Genomic DNA, 18,118 nt, shown 5'->3' on the forward strand with positions numbered 1-18,118 from the left:
CAGCAGAGTACAACGGTTCCCTTTTCTCCACATCCTGACAAACTCTTATCATTTCCCTTTTTGTTAATGATCATTCTAACAGGTGAGAGGTGATATTTCATTGTGGTTTCAATTTGCATTTCCCTGATTGCTAGTATGTTGAACTTTTTTTTTTCATAAACTTGTTCATTTGTATGTCTTACGTTGAGAAATGTCTATTCAAGTCCTTTGCTCAACTGTTATTTGGATTATTGTTTTCTTACTATTGAGTTGTTTGAGTTTCTTATATATTTGGATATTAATCCCTTATTAGATATATGGTTTACAAATATATTGTCTCATTCCATAACTTGTCTCTTTTATTTGTGGTGGTTTTTGCTATGTAGAAGCTTTTTAGTTGAGTGTCATACAAAATGGATATATATTTAAACATCCAGTTCAAAAATAATAGAAAAAAAAAAGGAGATTCTTTAAAGAGACTGATATAACTGATAAATCCAAAATGAATGCCAAGAGTTACTAAAATCAGGAAGATATACAAATGCCAAATATGTTTCTAATAATATATTAAAATACATAAAGCAAATAAAATAGAATGAAACATTGACAGACTTATAATCACAAAGAAAAATTGTAACAGTTTACTATTACAGCTAATAGAACAAACAGATAAAAAAACATTAAGAATTACAAGTTTTGCATGATACCATGAATACACTTGATCTAATTGACTTATATGGAACACTGCACACAATTGCAAAATAAACATTCTTTTCAAGTGCACAAAAAACATTTATTAAAATTGACCAGATGCTGGCTCATGAAGCAAGTCTCAAACACTTTTTTTTTTTGAGACAGAGTCTCTCTTTAACACTTTTTGTTTGTTTGAGACGGAGTCTCACTTTGTTGCCCAGGGTGGAGTGCAGTGGCGCGATCTCCTCTCCCTGCAACCTCCGCCTCCCGGGTTCAAGCGATTCTTCGGTCTCAGCCACCTGAGTAGCTGCGACTACAGACGTACACCACCACGCCTGGCTAATTTTTGTATTTTTAGTAGAGACGTAGGTGTCACCATGTTGGCCAGACTGGTCTCGAACTGCAGACCTCGTGGATCCACCCGCTTCTGTCTTCCAAAGTGCTCGGATTACAGTAGTGAGCCACCGTGCCTGGCTTCAGTTTAATAGTAAGAAGGCTTCCAATGTAAATTTTCAAACTTCACAGAAATTACATTAAAAAACATATGACAGAATTTAAATAGAATAGTCCCAAATGTTTCGCAACAATACATTTCTTTGTAACATATCTGTCAAAGAAAATAAAAATCACAGTAAAAATTAGAAAAATGTTTTGAACTGATTAATAAAGAATATCAAGTTTTGATATTCAAAACTTGTGAAATAAAAACAAATTTATACTTAAAGAAATAGTATAGCTTTAAATGTATATGTTAGAAAAGAAAAACAATTATAAAAGTAATATCCAATGTAAGAATCCATTACATTACAAAAATCATGAAAAATAGGAAAGAATATATGAAATAATAAAAAATAGATTTTAGACACTAGAAAAAATGTTAGAAGGCAAATTCTTTTAAAAAGATGTATAAAAGTGATAAACTGCTAGCAAAATTCTACAAGATTGAAGGTAATAAATTACCAGAAATAAGAAAAAAAGGAAGACCACTGCAGATCTTACAACATTCAAATATTTTAAGATATTATAAAAGCATTTTCTAACAAATATAAAATTTTTTACATGTCATAAATCTTCAAAAGCAAACATCAATTTCAATAGGAAATTAATAGACATGTATTATTTAAATGCATTAAAATATTTATGTAAATAAAAAACTCTACAAATTGGTGAGTTATTTCAAATATTTGAGGAATTAAAGAAAAAATATATACAAAAATTTCAATAGATTTTGAAAAGGCATTGGACAAAATTCAGCCCATTTTAAATAAAAAATACAAAAACTCTAACCAAACTAATAACTGAAGAAAATTTTCTCATCCTAACAAATGGTATCATAATATGCCTGAAGCCAACTTCATAGTTAATGTTGAAATATTTGCAGATATTTTCCTAGATATCAGCAATGGATTAGAGTTGTAGTCTATTTCCACCTTTAAACATTCTACTATTAGCCAGTAAAATAAGGTAAATAAAATAAATAGAGAAAATTGACAATGCAGAAAGACAATTGTTATTGTTCACAAATAATGTGATTTTAACAAAGTATAGACACAGTCTACAGAAAAACCACTAGATTAAGTGTGAGGTTGTTGGAATCAAGGACAATAAAAAACATTTTAAAATGTTAACACATACTATGGTGTGTGAAGATTACTAAAATAGTGTGTTGTTGGCAGAAGATTAGACGAATAGACCAATGGAAGAGAATCATTTGTACAGAAATTCTCAGTCATGTACTGTCATCTGAATTGTGACTAGGATGACACAACTGTATGTATAGTGGATAAAGCACCATTTAATGAATGCTGTTGTGATAAGTAATTGGAAATTTCTATGGGAATAAAAGAAAAAACAAGAAAATTGGAAAAAATAAACATTTACTCTGCAATTATGCCTATTACAGATGGATTGTAAACCAGAACTAGAAAGTTAAAACAGTAAAGCTTCTGCAGCACATAGAATGTATCTTTGTTACCTTGAGATATTAAAGATTTATTAATTATGACCAAAAGCACTAAATAAAAGACATACATTAGAATGTATTAGAAATAAAACTTTGGGCCAGGCGCGGTGGCTCAAGCCTGTAATCCCAGCACTTTGGGAGGCCAAGACGGGCGGATCACGAGGTCAGGAGATCGAGACCATCCTGGCTAATACGGTGAAACCCCGTCTTTACTAAAAAATACAAAAAATTAGCCGGGCGAGGTGGCGGGCGCCTGTAGTCCCAGCTACTCGGGAGCCTGAGGCAGGAGAATGGCGTGAACCCGGGAGGCGGAGCTTGCAGTGAGCTGAGATCCGGCCACTGCACTCCAGCCTGGGCGACAGAGCAAGACTCTGTCTCAAAAAAAAAATTAAAAAAAAAAATAAATAAAACTTTGGTTCATAGATTCTCCTGGAAGAGTGAAAAGGAAAGCCAGAGTGGCAGAGTAGATCTGTAATATATATATTCAATAAAACACTTCTATTAAGAATATATAAATAATTCTGAACATCAGTGGGAAAAGATACAGTCCAATTAAATATACCAAAAATACTTAAAAATCAATTTATATGGGGGAATGTCCAAATGGTCAATAAACCTTTGAAATTCAGAATAATATTAAACCTAACCCACTGGAATAACTAAAATTTGAGAAATAAAAAAGAAAAATCCTGACAATTCTTAGTATTGAAGAGGGTGTGGTACAACAAAAACACTCCTATATTGCTAGCAGATGTGTCAATTGCTATATAAATTGCCTTTATAGATAGAATACTGTACTGAAGATTATTTGTTTATACATGCCTTTGAAGAAGTGGGGAGGAGTAGAAAGACAGGGAATAAAAACCACCAAGAGTCCACTACACTAACAACGCTTTGGTGTCAGAGGTATCGTGGATATTCTAAAATATAATAACATATCTTGACTTCAGAAAATCTATGACCTGGCAGGGAATTAAGAAAAGATAGGATAGTTTTTCCTTGAACATATTCTTATACCATAAATTCACTGCCATTTTATGCTTCACTAAAGTTTTATCTCTCAATAAGAAATTGGCTTAGACAATGGCTGAAGTATTTTTGAAATGTATTTATAGGTTTCTTTTTTTTCTGTAGATCATGGTAGTAGGTAACAAAATAGATATGCAAACTTTACCTTTTACACATTTTTAAATACGATTACCTCACTTTGATAGAAAGATGCCAGAAATACTCAGGTGCACTAGAACATTAATAGGGTTAGATGTATTGAATAGTGTGTTAAGAAGAGACTGAGAAAGAAATTGCTTGGAACACTAAACATCTATTAATAACTATTAATTTGATGGCTATCATTTTGCAGACCAGAGAATATAAAAATAATTTTCTAATATGAAAACTTTATGTCCTTTGCATTCCCTATACCCATGATGACAAGAGGTCAAAAAATGTTCCTAGGATTCTGCGTGTCAGGTTATCCCTGTCATTTCTAGAGTATCCAGGGATCGCAGGGTAACTAAGAGAACAAATAGCATTGATTCCTATCACCACTATATTATAAGAAAAGAAAAATATGAAAACTATGTAGAGAAGTTGATGCTGAACCTTAAGTGAATCTGACATACTTGCTAAATGACTCACTTTTGGATACCTACCTAACTGCAAGCAATTCAAATGTGTGCTTAACAAAATTATAAATTACAATATATCATCAGCCTTCACTGTTGCTTGAACATGATCTAATCTTAAGGGGTAAAATTTCAAACTCCAAGAAACTGTCGCCTGTGAATATCACTTAACCTAGAATTTCATTTCTTTTCCATTTATTAAAAATAGCTTTTCTTACCTGAGATCATTTAAATGACAAAGTAAAACAGGAAGATGAGAAATTCCAGAATGGAAGCTAATGCACTGCAATGGTTACAGTTTTAGGATTGCTGAGTGTATATGGAAGGTTTGAATATTAATAATATATAGTTTATTGTATTTGATTATGATGAAAAACTATTTGAATACTAGTATTGATTTCAAAATCATGAGTGAGAAAGAGGAAAATTTTACATAGGTACTTCCTATGACTTTATTTTTACATAGTACTAGATATATGCTCTACAATATGTTTCCTAGGATGAGATTAGAGGAGCAAAAGATAATAAATTCCCAACCACATTGAGTGTGAAGAAGCTGTACTGCTTTGCCAGGAAGTTTTAAAAAAAATCACTAAATGTCATTTACGTACTTTTCTCTTAGATAAAAATAGTATATTGATGATAACAAAGGAAAACTTCAGAGTTGAAAAGTAAGAGTATTCAATTTGTTATATGTACTTACTATCTCATTGTATTTAAATAAAATTTATTAAAATATAAATAAATTATTTACTTAAGTAAAATTTACCGTCGTTAAAGGGGAGAAGAGGCAAAACAGTAGCGAGAGAAAATTTCATGTCGCATTTCACAGAAAGAGATTTTCCTTTTTTTTTTTACAGCTGATATTTTTATGGTGAAATCAATTTCTTACAAAAAAACCTAACCATCTTGTATCGCGATGGCTTTCACATGGTGTAAATAACACTCTGTGTGATGGCCACTGCCAAGGAGACTTTTGTCTCTTTTAAAAGTGGCTATCACTCAGCAACAGGGCCAGGTTTCATCCATTAAGGAAATGGATTGGCCTTCATTATTTTCACAGTTGGATATTTTAAGAAGTTAATGTATCCACAAATGAAGAACCACATTTTGCTGAATAACTGAGAATAAATAGCACATTTTGTTCTAATGAAAAGTGTTAATGTTTTGGACGATATTATAGTTATATTGACTCTAATTTTTAATGTCACTTAATGCTTGAAAATAAGTGACCGTCTACTTCTAACATAGTACAACCCGCAATCATTTATTTTTTTCTTAGGCTAAATGACCTTAAGTATTTTAACATAAAAGGCATGTAAATGGCTACCTAATCTAAAAACAAAAATAAATATATATTTTAAAATACTTTATAGATCCATCTATAAAATACTTTATAGATCTATTATTGTATTTAAAATATGTATTTATTTTGTTTTCACAGTTGAATATTTTAAGAAGTTAATTTATCCACATATGAAAATAATAAAATAATTTTAAAATAGGAGACAAATTCACTCCTAGTGACTATTATATATCTCAGACTTTGCATTGCTATAGTTAATACAGTTGCTGTGGGTGTGCAAGGTTGTGACTTTAGCTCACTATTGAACTGCAGTAAAACTGAGTTTCACAACACATGATTTATTATTTTATCTAGTCTATTAATGATTCTGAAGGGAATTACATCTCAATTTACGCATGTGATGCAAAGTAATGTCATTACAAATTTGCTAAAGTTAGCTACTCTCCAGTTATTCTCCATTTTATTGTCAATTTAATACAGAGGAGAAGGAAGCTCCCTTTTTAAGGAGAAAAGCACAGTAAACTATTTTTCAGGATTTATATTCTTCCTTACATGCATCTACAAAAATCATTCCTAAGGAAGTAACTACCTTATTTTTAACTAAAATACAGAACTTAGTGTAATGTCAGTTACTGTGAGTGGTGGAAAGGTCTTAATAGATAAAAGCAAAGGAGATGAACATCTTTAATATACATAAAGCATATAAGACCTCAACTATATGAAGACAGTTGCACAGATAAGGAGGCCCGCAGTATTCTCCCTATTGCAGGAGCAAGCATCCTTTCATTGTGTCAAGTCCTAACAAATGCACTTTACTTCCAATAGTAGTCTAGGGTGAGAGCCACTTGTGGACCGTCATACTTTTCATTTTTAGTCTGCTAAAGGGAAGAAAGATATATATATATTTTTTTTTTCAGTGGAAAATAACTTATTGAGACCCCACCAGCTGCAAAATCTGCTCCTGGCATTAAGCTCCTTCTTCCTTTGCAATTCGGTCTTTCTTGAGTGGCCCCATGAATGCTTTCTTCTCTTCCATGGTCTGGAAGCCGCCATGGCCAAACTTGGAGGTGGTGTCAATGAACTTAAGGTCAATCTTCTCCAGAGCCCGCCGCTTCCTCTGCACTAGCAAGGACTTGCGGAGGGTGAGCACCCGCTTCTTGGTTCCCACCACACAGTCTTTCAGCATGACAAAGTCATTGGTCACTTCAACATGGTGGACAAAGCCACCCAGCGGGTTGATGCTCTTGTCAGACAGGTCCTAGTCAGTGGAGGCATTGTTCTTGATCAGCTTGCCGTCCTTGATAAGGTAGCCCTGGCCAATCTTATAGATCTTCTTATTGATCTCAGTGTGGTGATGGTAGCCTTTCTGCCCAGCACGTGCCACAGAGAAGGCCACACGAGCAGGATGCCATGCCCCAATACAGGCCACCTTGCGCAGGCCTCGGTGGGTCTTGCGGGGCAGCTTCTTGGTGTGCCAACGACGGGTGACCCCTTTGTAGCCTTTGCCCTTGGTCACCCTGATGACGTCGATCATCTCATCCTGCCCAAACACTTGGTTTACAGGTACCTGCTGCTCGAGCCTCTCGCAGGCCCAGTCCAGCTTCTCGGCCACGGTGCCTCCGTTCACCTGGATCTCCATCAGGTGGGCCTTCTTCTGGTGCAGAGGAAGCAGGCGCATCTGGGTGTGGGCAATGACACGGATGACTTGGCAGTAAGTCTTCATGCTTCTGAAGTCTTTCTCCAGCTGCTTCTTGCCATCCTCATCCTGCCATTTCTTGCAGTACTTGGTAAAGGCCTTCTTCTTAGATTTATGCCAGTTCTTATAGAAACGCCTCTTGCATTCATCACTGATGTGCTCAGCGAAGAGAGTCTTGAAGGTCCGGAGGCCTGGAGGGGTTTCCGCATAGCCCACAAAGCCCACAACCACCATGGATGGCGTCTCCACAATGGTTACAGCCTCCACCACCTCCTTCTTGTTTACCTTAGATCCTGGCCTATCGACTTCCCACACGATGTGGGTCATGCCAGCCTTGTATCCCAGGAAGGCTGTGAGGTGGACCGGCTAAGACGGGTCATCCTTAGGGAAGCTCTTAACCTTCCTGCAATGCCTGCTGCTGCGCTTCCGAGGCAGGAAGCTGAGGGACCCATGTCTGGGAGCGGAGAACTTTCTGTGAGACATCACACCATCAAATCCCGCTGGTAGAGCAAGAAAGATATTCTTAATCCTCTGTGGCCATTCCCAGCTCTCTTGTGAAGATTGGAATTTTTGTAAGCTGTCTGGTGGACTTTTGTGTAGTACTGCCAGGCATAAAGCAGGAGTCTGCTGTAAAAATAGACCGGACTCGCCCTGACACCATCACATCCATTGTCTTCTGGGTTTGTCAGGTAGCAGGCCAGTAACTGCACATTGCTGTGAAAGCACAGTGATGTCTTTTACCACATGGCATTTCTAGGCATCTCCAACTTCTGACTAGCCCAGGTCAAATGAAGTTTCAGGACATCCCAAAGTCTTATTTCCATACCTATTTTCAGAAGTCTTCAACTCCTAGCGATGTGACTATTTCTTCGACATAAAATCTCAGAAAAAAGAGAAATAAAATCTTTTAGCAGTTTCTTTTGATTTTATTTAAGCAACACATTTCAAATGGCTTATTTCTATACATGTATAGATACTAAGAAAAAAAGATTTTAAAAGTTGGCTTTTATTCAAACTGGTCTAAAACAGATTTCTTAAGTTATTATATCATATTTAACCAAATCTAAGATTGTGTTGGCTATAAGAATATTATTTTAATATTACTAAGAAACAAAGAATAATGCTAACAAATTATGATGTACTCTCATGATGTCAGAAATTTCAACTTAAGAAAGAATGTGAATCTTTGAATTGAAAGAAAGAACAGTGTATTTTTAAGAACTGTGTTTTAAAAAGAAAGCTTTTTTTCTGAAGTTCAATATAATGTAATGATAGCAATAATAATTTTCCCTTTGCCCTTAATATAACATTTATCAACTAAATACATATCTGAATTAACGTTTACAGCATGCAAAACACTACATTTAAAGAGATTTAAGAGGCAAATTAAAAATTTGAAACCACTCTTCCATAGAATCTCACACCCTAAGGGTTGGAAATTTTACTATTTTATGATGTCGTCCTACTACTTACAACACTCTTTGATGGACTCTAGTAAGAAGTGCAATGCTATATCTCTTCAAAGTTTCTAAATCAATTGAGAGATACATAGCATCAGGCAAATGATAAAATATCATCTTGATTAAGAAAGTGATAATTGTAGTACATACAAATCATTAGCTTGTAATCATTTGTTTGTAAAGTAGCTTCTCTTGGCTTCCTACTATTGAACCACAGAGTTAGACAGTCTTATTCAGCCAGCAGTAATGGAATGACTGGGAAATCTTCATTTCTTCCTTTCATAGCCAGAAGCTACTCTGGACAAGCACAGAAGGCTTCCCTTCAGATAGCCTGTCTCAAGAAGAACAAGAAAACAAAAGGCTTGGTTTTCTACGTGACCAGTTTTTTCTTCCAAACTTACTAATCACATGTCATTCTGCTTTTCAGGGAGGAGTTATTGGATGGATGAAGAGGGACAGAGAATGTTACACTAATGGATGTGTCCCTACGTGGAAGGAAACAGAAACAGGGAGGAAGAGTGCTGACTCCCATGCCAACAGTCTGACCAGTATTTGTCCACTGGTAATTACTTACATGGGAGTGTAGAGCACCATTAATCCCTTCTAGTTTAAAATAACCTAAGGCTTTCAGTCACCAGAACAACTCAGACTCATGGAGCAAAAAATGTCTAAGGTGGAATGTGCAGAGCCCATATTGATTTTGGTTATATACCAGCATGATGCAACCTTGGTCGTCTGGAAAATAGAGATCTTAAGAGATGAAGAGAAATAACGTTGTATAGTTCTTGCTTGATGTAGCAGGTAGAGGTGGTGATGGATTGGAGAATGTGCCTAGGAAGAGATTTTAGGGACTCAGGTGTGTGAAGTAGTGATGTGTGTTTAATATTCTTTTAGTTTCAATATCTGTAGAAAAGTTTGAGTTAAAACAGAAAAAATTAGCCTACTGTTTAGTTTAATTATTACTATCTTTCTTCCAGAACAGCCTCTGAAAAGTCTGGTCCTAACAACTTCTGTGAATATGTGGATATAAATAATTTTAAATTTGAATATAAATCAAATATATTCAAATATATAATCAAAATTTAAATATACATTTGACATAAATCATTTCTAAGCAAATGATAATTAAGAATTTTTGGAAAGTTCTTTTAAGATAATACAAAACAATAGAATATTAGAATATTAGAGATGAAAGAAATACGCTGATGTTTTTGAAGACTAACACTTTCTTTCAATGATATGTGATCATTATAAGAACTCAGAAAAATACAAAGAATAGAAACACTATCATAAAATATCTGACCTCCTAGGCAAACATCTGCTAAGCATAATTTCTAATATTTCTCATAAACATATGCATATAGAAAAAGAGATTGCTGTGATAATATAAATTTTGGACTATATTTTATATACCATTTTATAAAAAGCACTAATTTCAATAAAACTCAACTACCACCAGTGAGGTATAAGGAAAGGCATTGTTGAACTTAAATGTTTACCCATCCATGCACACACTCAATATTATGTGCCTCTGAAATTAACAAAACTACTGAAAGTGGTGCCAATATTATCATGTATCTTTTAACTGCGTATTTCATCTTGTAATTACTGATTTCTGGCTTTAGAAACTAGAAAAATTCTTACAGTCACATTTTATCACTTTGCTCTTCTTTTGTTAATTTACATTCTATTCTATTAAACATACTTCCGATCATGGTAAGCTCCACTTGATAATTGAATTGCTTTTGTGGGTCATTTTTTTTTTTTTAATTATACTGTAAGTTCTAGGGTACATGTGCACAACGTTCAGGTTTGTTACATATGTATACATGTACCATGTTGGTGTGCTGCACCCATTAACTCGTCATTTATATTAGGTAAATCTCCTAATGCTATCCCTCTCCCTTACCCCCTCCCCACAATAGGACCTGGTGTGTGATGTTCCCCTTCCTGTGTCCAAGTGATCTCATTGTTCAATTCCCACCTATCAGTGAGAACATGCAGTATTTGGTTTTCTATTCTTGCGATAGTTTGCTGAGAATGATGGTTTCCAGCTGCATCCATGTCCCTGCAAAGGACATGAACTCGTCCTTTTTTATGGCTGCAGAGTATTCCGTGTATGTACCATATTTTCTGAATCCAGTCTGTCACTGATGGACATTTGGGTTGATTCCAAGTCTTTGCTATTGTGAATAGTGCCGCAGTAAACATACGTGTGCAGGTTGTCTTTATAGCAGCATGACTTATAATCCTTTGGGTATATCCCCAGTAATGGGATGGCTGGGTCAAATGGTATTTCTAGTTCTAGATCCTTGAGGTATCGCCACACTGTTTTCCACAATGGTTGAACTAGTTTACAGTCCCACCAACAGTGTAAAAGTGTTCCTATTTCTCCACATCCTCTCCAGCAACTGTTGTTTCCTGATTTTTTAATGATTGCCATTCTAACTGGTGTGAGATGGTATCTCTTTGTGGTTTTGATTTGCATTTCTCTGATGGCGAGTGATGATGAGCATTTTTTCATGTCTGTTGGCTGTATGAATGTCTTCTTTGAGAAGTGTCTGTTCATATCCTTTGCCCACTTTTTGATGGGGTTGTTTGTTTTTTTCTTGTAAATTTGATTGAGTTCTTTATAGGTTCTAGATATTAGCCCTTTGTCAGATGAGTAGATTGCAAAAATTTATTCCCATTCTGTAGGTTGCCTGTTCACTCTGGTGGTGGTTTCTTTTTCTGTGCAGAAGCTCTTTAGTTTAATTAGATCCCATTCTTAAATTTTGGCTTTTGTTGCCGTTGCTTTTGGTGTTTTAGACATGAAGTCCTTGTCCATGCCTATGTCCTGAATGGTATTACCTAGGTTTTCTTCTAGAGTTCTTATGGTTTTAGGTCTAACATTTAAGTATCTAATCTATCTTGAATTAATTTTCGTATAAGGAGTAAGGAAAGGATTCAGTTTCAGCTTTCTACTTATGGCTAGCCAATTTTCCCAGCACCATTTATTAAATAGGGAATCCTTTCCCCATTTCTTGTTTTTCTCAGATTTGTCAAAGATCAGATGGCTATGGATGTGTGGTATTTTTTCTGAGGACTCTGTTCTGTTCCGTTGGTCTATATCTCTGTTTTGGTACCAGTACCATGCTGTTTTGCTTACTGTAGCCTTGTAGTATAGATTGAAGTCAGGTAGCGTGATGCCTCCAGCTTTTTCTTTTGGCTTAGGATTGTCTTGGCAATGCGGGCTCTTTTTTGGTTCCATATAAACTTTAAAGCAGTTTTTTCCAATTCTGTGAAGAAAGTCATTAATAGCTTAATGGGAATGGCATTGAATATATAAATTACCTTGGGCAGTATGGCCATTTTCACAATATTGATTCTTCCTATCCATGAGCATGGTATGTTCTTCCATTTGTTTGTGTCCTCTTATTTCACTGAGCAGTGGTTTGTAGTTCTCCTTGAAGAGGTCCTTCACATCCCTTGTAAGTTGGATTCCTAGGTTTTTTATTCTCTTTGAAGCTATTGTGAATGGGAGTTCATTCATGATTTGGCTCTCTGCTTGTCTGTTACTGGTGTATAAGAATGCTTGTGAGTTTTGCACATTGATTTTGTATCCTGAGACTTTGCTGAAGTTGCTTATCAGCTTAAGGAGATTTTGGGCTGAGACAATGGGGTTTTCTAAATATACAATCATGTCATCTGCAAACAGGGACAATTTGACTTCTTTTCCTAACTGAATACCTTTTATTTATTTCTCTTGCCTGATTGTCCTAGCCAGAACTTCCAACACTATGTTGAATAGGAGTGGTGAGAGAGGGCATCCCTGTCTTGTGCCAGTTTTCAAAGAGAATGCTTCCAGTTTTGCCCATTCAGGATGATATTGACTGTGGGTTTGTCATAAATAGCTCTTATTATTTTGAGATGCATTCCATCAATACCTAATTTATTGAGAGTTTTTAGCATGAAGGGCTGTTGAATTTTGTCAAAGGCCTTTTCTGCATCTATTGAGATAATCATGTGGTTTTTGTCTTTGGTTCTGTTTATATGCTGGATTATGTTTATTGATTTGCATATGTTGAACCAGCCTTGTATCCCTGGGATGAAGCCCACTTGATCATGGTGGGTGAGTTTTTTGATGTGCTGCTGGATTTGGTTTGCCAGTATTTTACTGAGGATTTTTGCCTCGATGTTCATCAGGGATATTGGTCTAGAATTCTCTTTTTGTGTTGTATCTCTGTCAGGCTTTGGTATCAGGATGATGTTGGCCTCGTAAAATGAGTTAGGGAGGATTCCCTCTTTTTCTATTGATTGGAATAGTTTCAGAAGGAATGGTACCAGCTCCTCCTTGTACCTCTGGTAGAATTCGGCTGTGAATCCATCTGGTCCTGGACTTTTTTTGGTAGGTAGGCTATTAATTATTGCCTCAATTTCAGATCTTACTATGGGTCTATTCAGGGATTCAACTTCTTCCTCTTTTAGTCTTTGGAGAGTGTAAGTGTCCAGGAAATTATCCATTTCTTCTAAGTTTTTCTAGTTTATTTGCGTAGAGGTGTTTATAGTATTCTCTAACGGTAGTTTGTATTTCTGTGGGGTCGGTGGTGATATCCCTTTATCATATTTCATTGCGTTTATTTGATTCTTCTCTCTTTTCTTCTTTATTAGTCTTGCTAGCAGTTTATCAATTTTGTTGATCTTTTCAAAAAACCAGCTCCTGGATTCATCGGTTTTTTGGAGGGTTTTTTGTGTCACGATCTCCTTCAGTTCTGCTCTGATCTTAGTTATTTCTTGCCTTCTGCTAGCTTTTGAATGTGTTTGCTCTTGCCTCTCTAGTTCTTTTAATTGTGATGTTAGTGTGTCAATTTTAGATCTTTCCAGCTTTCTCTTGTGGGCATTTAGTGCTATAAATTTCCCTCTACACACTGCTTTAAATGTGTCCCAGAGATTCTGGTATGTTGTATGTTTGTTCTCATTGGTTTCAAAGAATATCTTTATTTCTGCCTTCATTTCCTTATGTACCCAGTAGTCATTCAGGAGCAGATTTTTCAGTTTCCATGTAGTTGAGCGTTTTTGATTGAGTTTCTCGGTCCGGAGTTCTAGTTTGATTGCACTGTGGTCTGAGAGACAGTTTGTTATAATTTCTGTTCTTTTACATTTGCTGAGGAGTGCTTTACTTCCAACTATGTTATCAATTTTGAAATAAGTGCACTGTGGTGCACTGAGAAGAATGTATATTCTGTTGATTTGAGGTGGAGAGTTTTGTAGATGTCTATTAGGTCTGCTTGGTGTATAGTTGAGTTCAATTCCTGGATATCCTTGTTGACTTTCTGTCTCGTTGATCTGTCTAATGTTGACAATGGGGTGTTAAAGTCTCCCATTATTATTGTATGGGAGTCTAAGTCTCTTTGTAAGTCTCTAAGGACTTGCTTTATGAATCTGGGTGCTCCTGTATTGGGTGCATATATATTTAGGATAGTTAGCTCTTCCTGGTGAATTGATCCTTTTACCATTATGTAATGGCTTCCTTTGTCTCTTTTGATCTTTGATGGTTTAAAGTCTGTTTTATTGGAGACTGGGATTGCAACCCCTGCTTTTTTTTTGTTTTCCATTTGCTTGGTAGATCTTCCTCCATCCCTTTATTTTGAGCCTAGGTATGTCTCTGCATGTGAGATGGGTCTCCTGAATACAGCAAACTGATGGGTCTTGACTCTTTATCCAATTTGCCAGTCTGTGTCTTTTAATTGGACCATTTAGTCCATTTACATTTAAGGTTGATATTGTTATGTGTGAACTTGATCCTGTCATTATGATATCAACTGGTTATTTTGCTCACTAGTTGATGCAGTTTCTTCCTAGCCTCGATGGTCTTTACATTTTGACATGTTTTTGCAATGGCTGGTACCTGTTGTTCCTTTCCATGTTTAGTGCTTCCTTCAGTATCTCTTGTAGGGCAGGCCTGGTGGTTGCAAAATCTCTAAGCCTTTGCTTGTCTGTTAAGGATTTTATTTCTCCTTCACTTATGAAATTTAGTTTGGCTAGATATGAAATTCTGGATTGAAAGTGCTTTTCTTTAAGAATATTGGCTCCCACTCTCTTCTGGCTTGGAGAGTTTCTGCCAAGAGATCTGCTGTTAGTCTGATGGGCTTCCCTTTTTGTGTAACCCAACCTTTCTCTGTGGCTGCCCTTAACATTTTTTCCTTCATTTCAACTTTGGTGATCTGACAATTATGTGTCTCGGAGTTGCTCTTCTCGAGGAGTATCTTTGTGGCGTTCTCTGTATTTCCTGAATTTGAATGTTGGCCTTCCTTGCTAGGTTGGGGAAGTTCTTCTGGATGATATCCTGAAGAGTGTCTTACAACTTGGTTCCATTTTCCCCATCACTTTCAGGTACACCAATCAGACGTAGATTTGGTCTTTTCACATAATCCCATATTTCTTGGAGGCTTTGTTCATTTCTTTTTACTCCTTTTTTCTGTACGCTTCTCTTCTTGCTTCATTTCATTCATTTGATCTTCAATCACTGATACTCTTTCTTCCAGATGATCGAGTCTGTTACTGAAGCTTGTGTATTTGTCACGTAGTTCTCATGTTATGGTTTTCATCTCTTTCAGTTCTTTTAAGGACTTCTCTACATTGGTTATTCTAGTTAGCCAGTCATCAAATGTTTTTTCAAGGTTTTAAGTTTCTTTGCTCTGGTTACATAGTTATTCCTTTAGCTCTGAGAAGTTTGATCGACTGAAGCCTTCTCCTCTCAACTTGTCAAAGTCATTCTCAATCCAGCTTTGTTCTGTTGCTGGCGATGAGCTGCGTTCCTTTGGAGGGGGAGATGCGCTCTTATTTTTTGAATTTCCAGCTTTCCTGCACTGCTTTTTCGCCATCTTTGTGGTTTTATCTGCCTTTGGTCTTTGATGATGGTGATGTACTGATGGGGTTTTGGTGTGGGTGTCCTTTCTGTTTGTTAGTTTTCCTTCTAACAATCAGGACCCTCAGCTGTAGGTCTGTTGGAGTTTACTTGAGGTCCACTCCAGACCCTGTTTGCCTGGGTATCAGCAGCAGAAACTGCAGAAGATAGAATATTGCTGAGCATCAAGTGTTGCTGTCTGATTCTTGTTCTGGAAGCTTCATCTCAGGGGTGTACCCCGCTGTGTGAGGTGTGAGGTGTCTGTCTGCACCTAATGGGGGATGTCTCCCAGTTAGGCTACTCAGGGGTCAGGGACCCACTTGAGCAGGCAGTCTGTCTGTTCTCAGATCTCAGCCCCCGTTATGGGAGATCCACTGCTCTCTTCAAAGCTGTCAGACGGGGGCATTTCCCTTGGGTCATTTTATGAGTCATTTAAACACAGCTTCTGCATTCCTGGATTATTTTATTTAAATAATCTTTTTAGGTGCTGAACTTTTTTAGCTATTCCCCCATTTCACTTCTCAAAGTTTTCTTCCTTCAACATTCCTACCCTTCTCCAGCCCTCATGGATTTTTATTTCTTATGTTTATTATTTCTGGTATTTTTTTTAATGTTTCAGTAAACTTTATTGTATAGAACAAAAAAATCCATCATGATTTTATCATGGTTTTCTCTCTCAAGAGAGCAGGGGTGAAAACCAGTAACTTACGTATAAAAATATTTTATTTAGAACTCTAATAAGACAATAAGTACTTTCATATTTTTTCTTCTGAGTATTTAAATTAAAAGAGGTTCAGCTGAAGAAAGTTATAGCCAGGAAACGCAGTTTCTTGGCTCAACTGACCCATTAAAAAGTCCACCTATATCATATAGCAACTTTCTGCCAATCTCGTGAAGATTTCTTTTCTTTGATCTAATGTCCATGTGTTCACAAGCTTCTAAAATGTTTGCCAAAATTAAAGTTGACTGGTTAGCTTTTGCCTTAACCTGTATCCTTCCATTCATCCCAAATTCTATCTTCAGTAGACAAGGTTTTCCCACTTCTTATATGATGTCATAATCTGGAGTTAATAGCTTTCTAATTAAGCCCTAAGAAACTTTAAAAAGCAGATCATCCTGTCTAATGGCACCCATTCCAATTTATGCATATTGAGAAAATTTCCTTTCTTTTCCTTTGTTTCTGAGCACAAAAGAACTCATTTTTTTAATCTACAAACTACTGAGATATATCTCCAGTACATTCTGCTACTGATTATTTCTATGAGAGAACATAATGTGATTCTTAATTTCAACCCATTGCTACCTGAATTTAACTTTTTTTACCTTCTGTACTCTTGAAATTCAATAGCTTCACCTGAATAATCTTAATTATTTCATTATAAGATTTCCACTCTGGGAATTATTTCCCTTTTTAATTAGAAAATTTAAGCTTTCTCTTTTTCAAATTTCAGGTAAGATGAATACTTTATACACTGAATTTACTTTAATTTTGTTATAAGTTCCTGTCAGGATCGTTGACCCCTATTTTACTTTCTTGATCCCTGTTTTTCCATCCTCTCTTCTAACTTGCCTGACAACCATGATGTTCCTTCATGGCTATAATCTCCTCATGTTGATTCACCTTTCCTTGTTGGTGTTGTCATTTCCTGTACTTTTGTGTCATTGAATGATGCTTTCATTTCTATAAAATCTTTAGTTTCGTCTTTCTGTTTTGGTTTCAGTAGTCGTAGATTGATTTCATCTCCTTTTGTCTTATAATTACTTCCTTAAACTTCATTTTCTTGTCTCTGAGCTATGAGCTTACTTTAAAAGGTCATATTTTCTGTAATTGTTTTTAGACTAAGGAGCACTATTTCTTTGAACACTCCCATTATAAGTTATCTTGTACTTTCAAATAATTTGTTACAGTTTTCAATTTTTACTATTTTCAAAGGTTTTGTGCTTAAGATCCTTTTCTCATTCTTTTTATTATCTATATATGTCTCATTCTTGGTTGATTTTTAAAGCAGAAAGTGAACTGATGAAGGGTAGAATGGGAAATGAACCTGTGTCCTATTGTGGCTTTGATTTGGGTTTGTTGTCTTGGAGACCTTTGCTCTTTGCCCAGGGGATGTGGGTTCAATCCGTTTTTGCAAAAAAAAGAAAAAGTGTAAATGTGGCTCCTAATGAAACCTTTGGGTTTATTGCCCTAGATGTTGAACTCTGTTGGGTTCTTTCAGCTACAAAGCAACATTATAGGAAAGTAAAACATTTCAGCATATTTCTTTCAGATCCTTTTCTGCTATACTGTGTCAGTGGGCTAGACCATTACAAAGATAACATTCAAATCCAGGTCTACCTGACTCATGTCACGTGCTTTTTTATCCTCCTATGCTATTTTTTTCTTTAGACACCAAAATTCTGTGAAAGCAGATTGCATAGCAAATCTCAGTTAACTAAGATATTTGAGAAATGGAATATTGTGGTCAATTAGATTTCAGTTTAACCGAGACAAACAGGAAACCCTTTGA

At 35.9% G+C, this 18,118-nt stretch overlaps 1 pseudogene across 1 annotated transcript; it reads right to left on the minus strand.

Annotated features, from left to right (window-relative positions):
- Positions 1-6,488: 6,488 nt before the first annotated feature.
- LOC117063721 lies at positions 6,489-7,766 on the minus strand (annotated as a pseudogene). Its single transcript, XR_004429046.1, has one exon. The product of XR_004429046.1 is annotated as a 60S ribosomal protein L3-like (transcript).
- Positions 7,767-18,118: the final 10,352 nt, after the last annotated feature.

The sequence above is a fragment of the Trachypithecus francoisi genome, unplaced genomic scaffold, assembly GCF_009764315.1.
Source record: "Trachypithecus francoisi isolate TF-2019V2 unplaced genomic scaffold, Tfra_2.0 Lachesis_group18, whole genome shotgun sequence".
NCBI lineage: Eukaryota > Metazoa > Chordata > Mammalia > Primates > Cercopithecidae > Trachypithecus > Trachypithecus francoisi.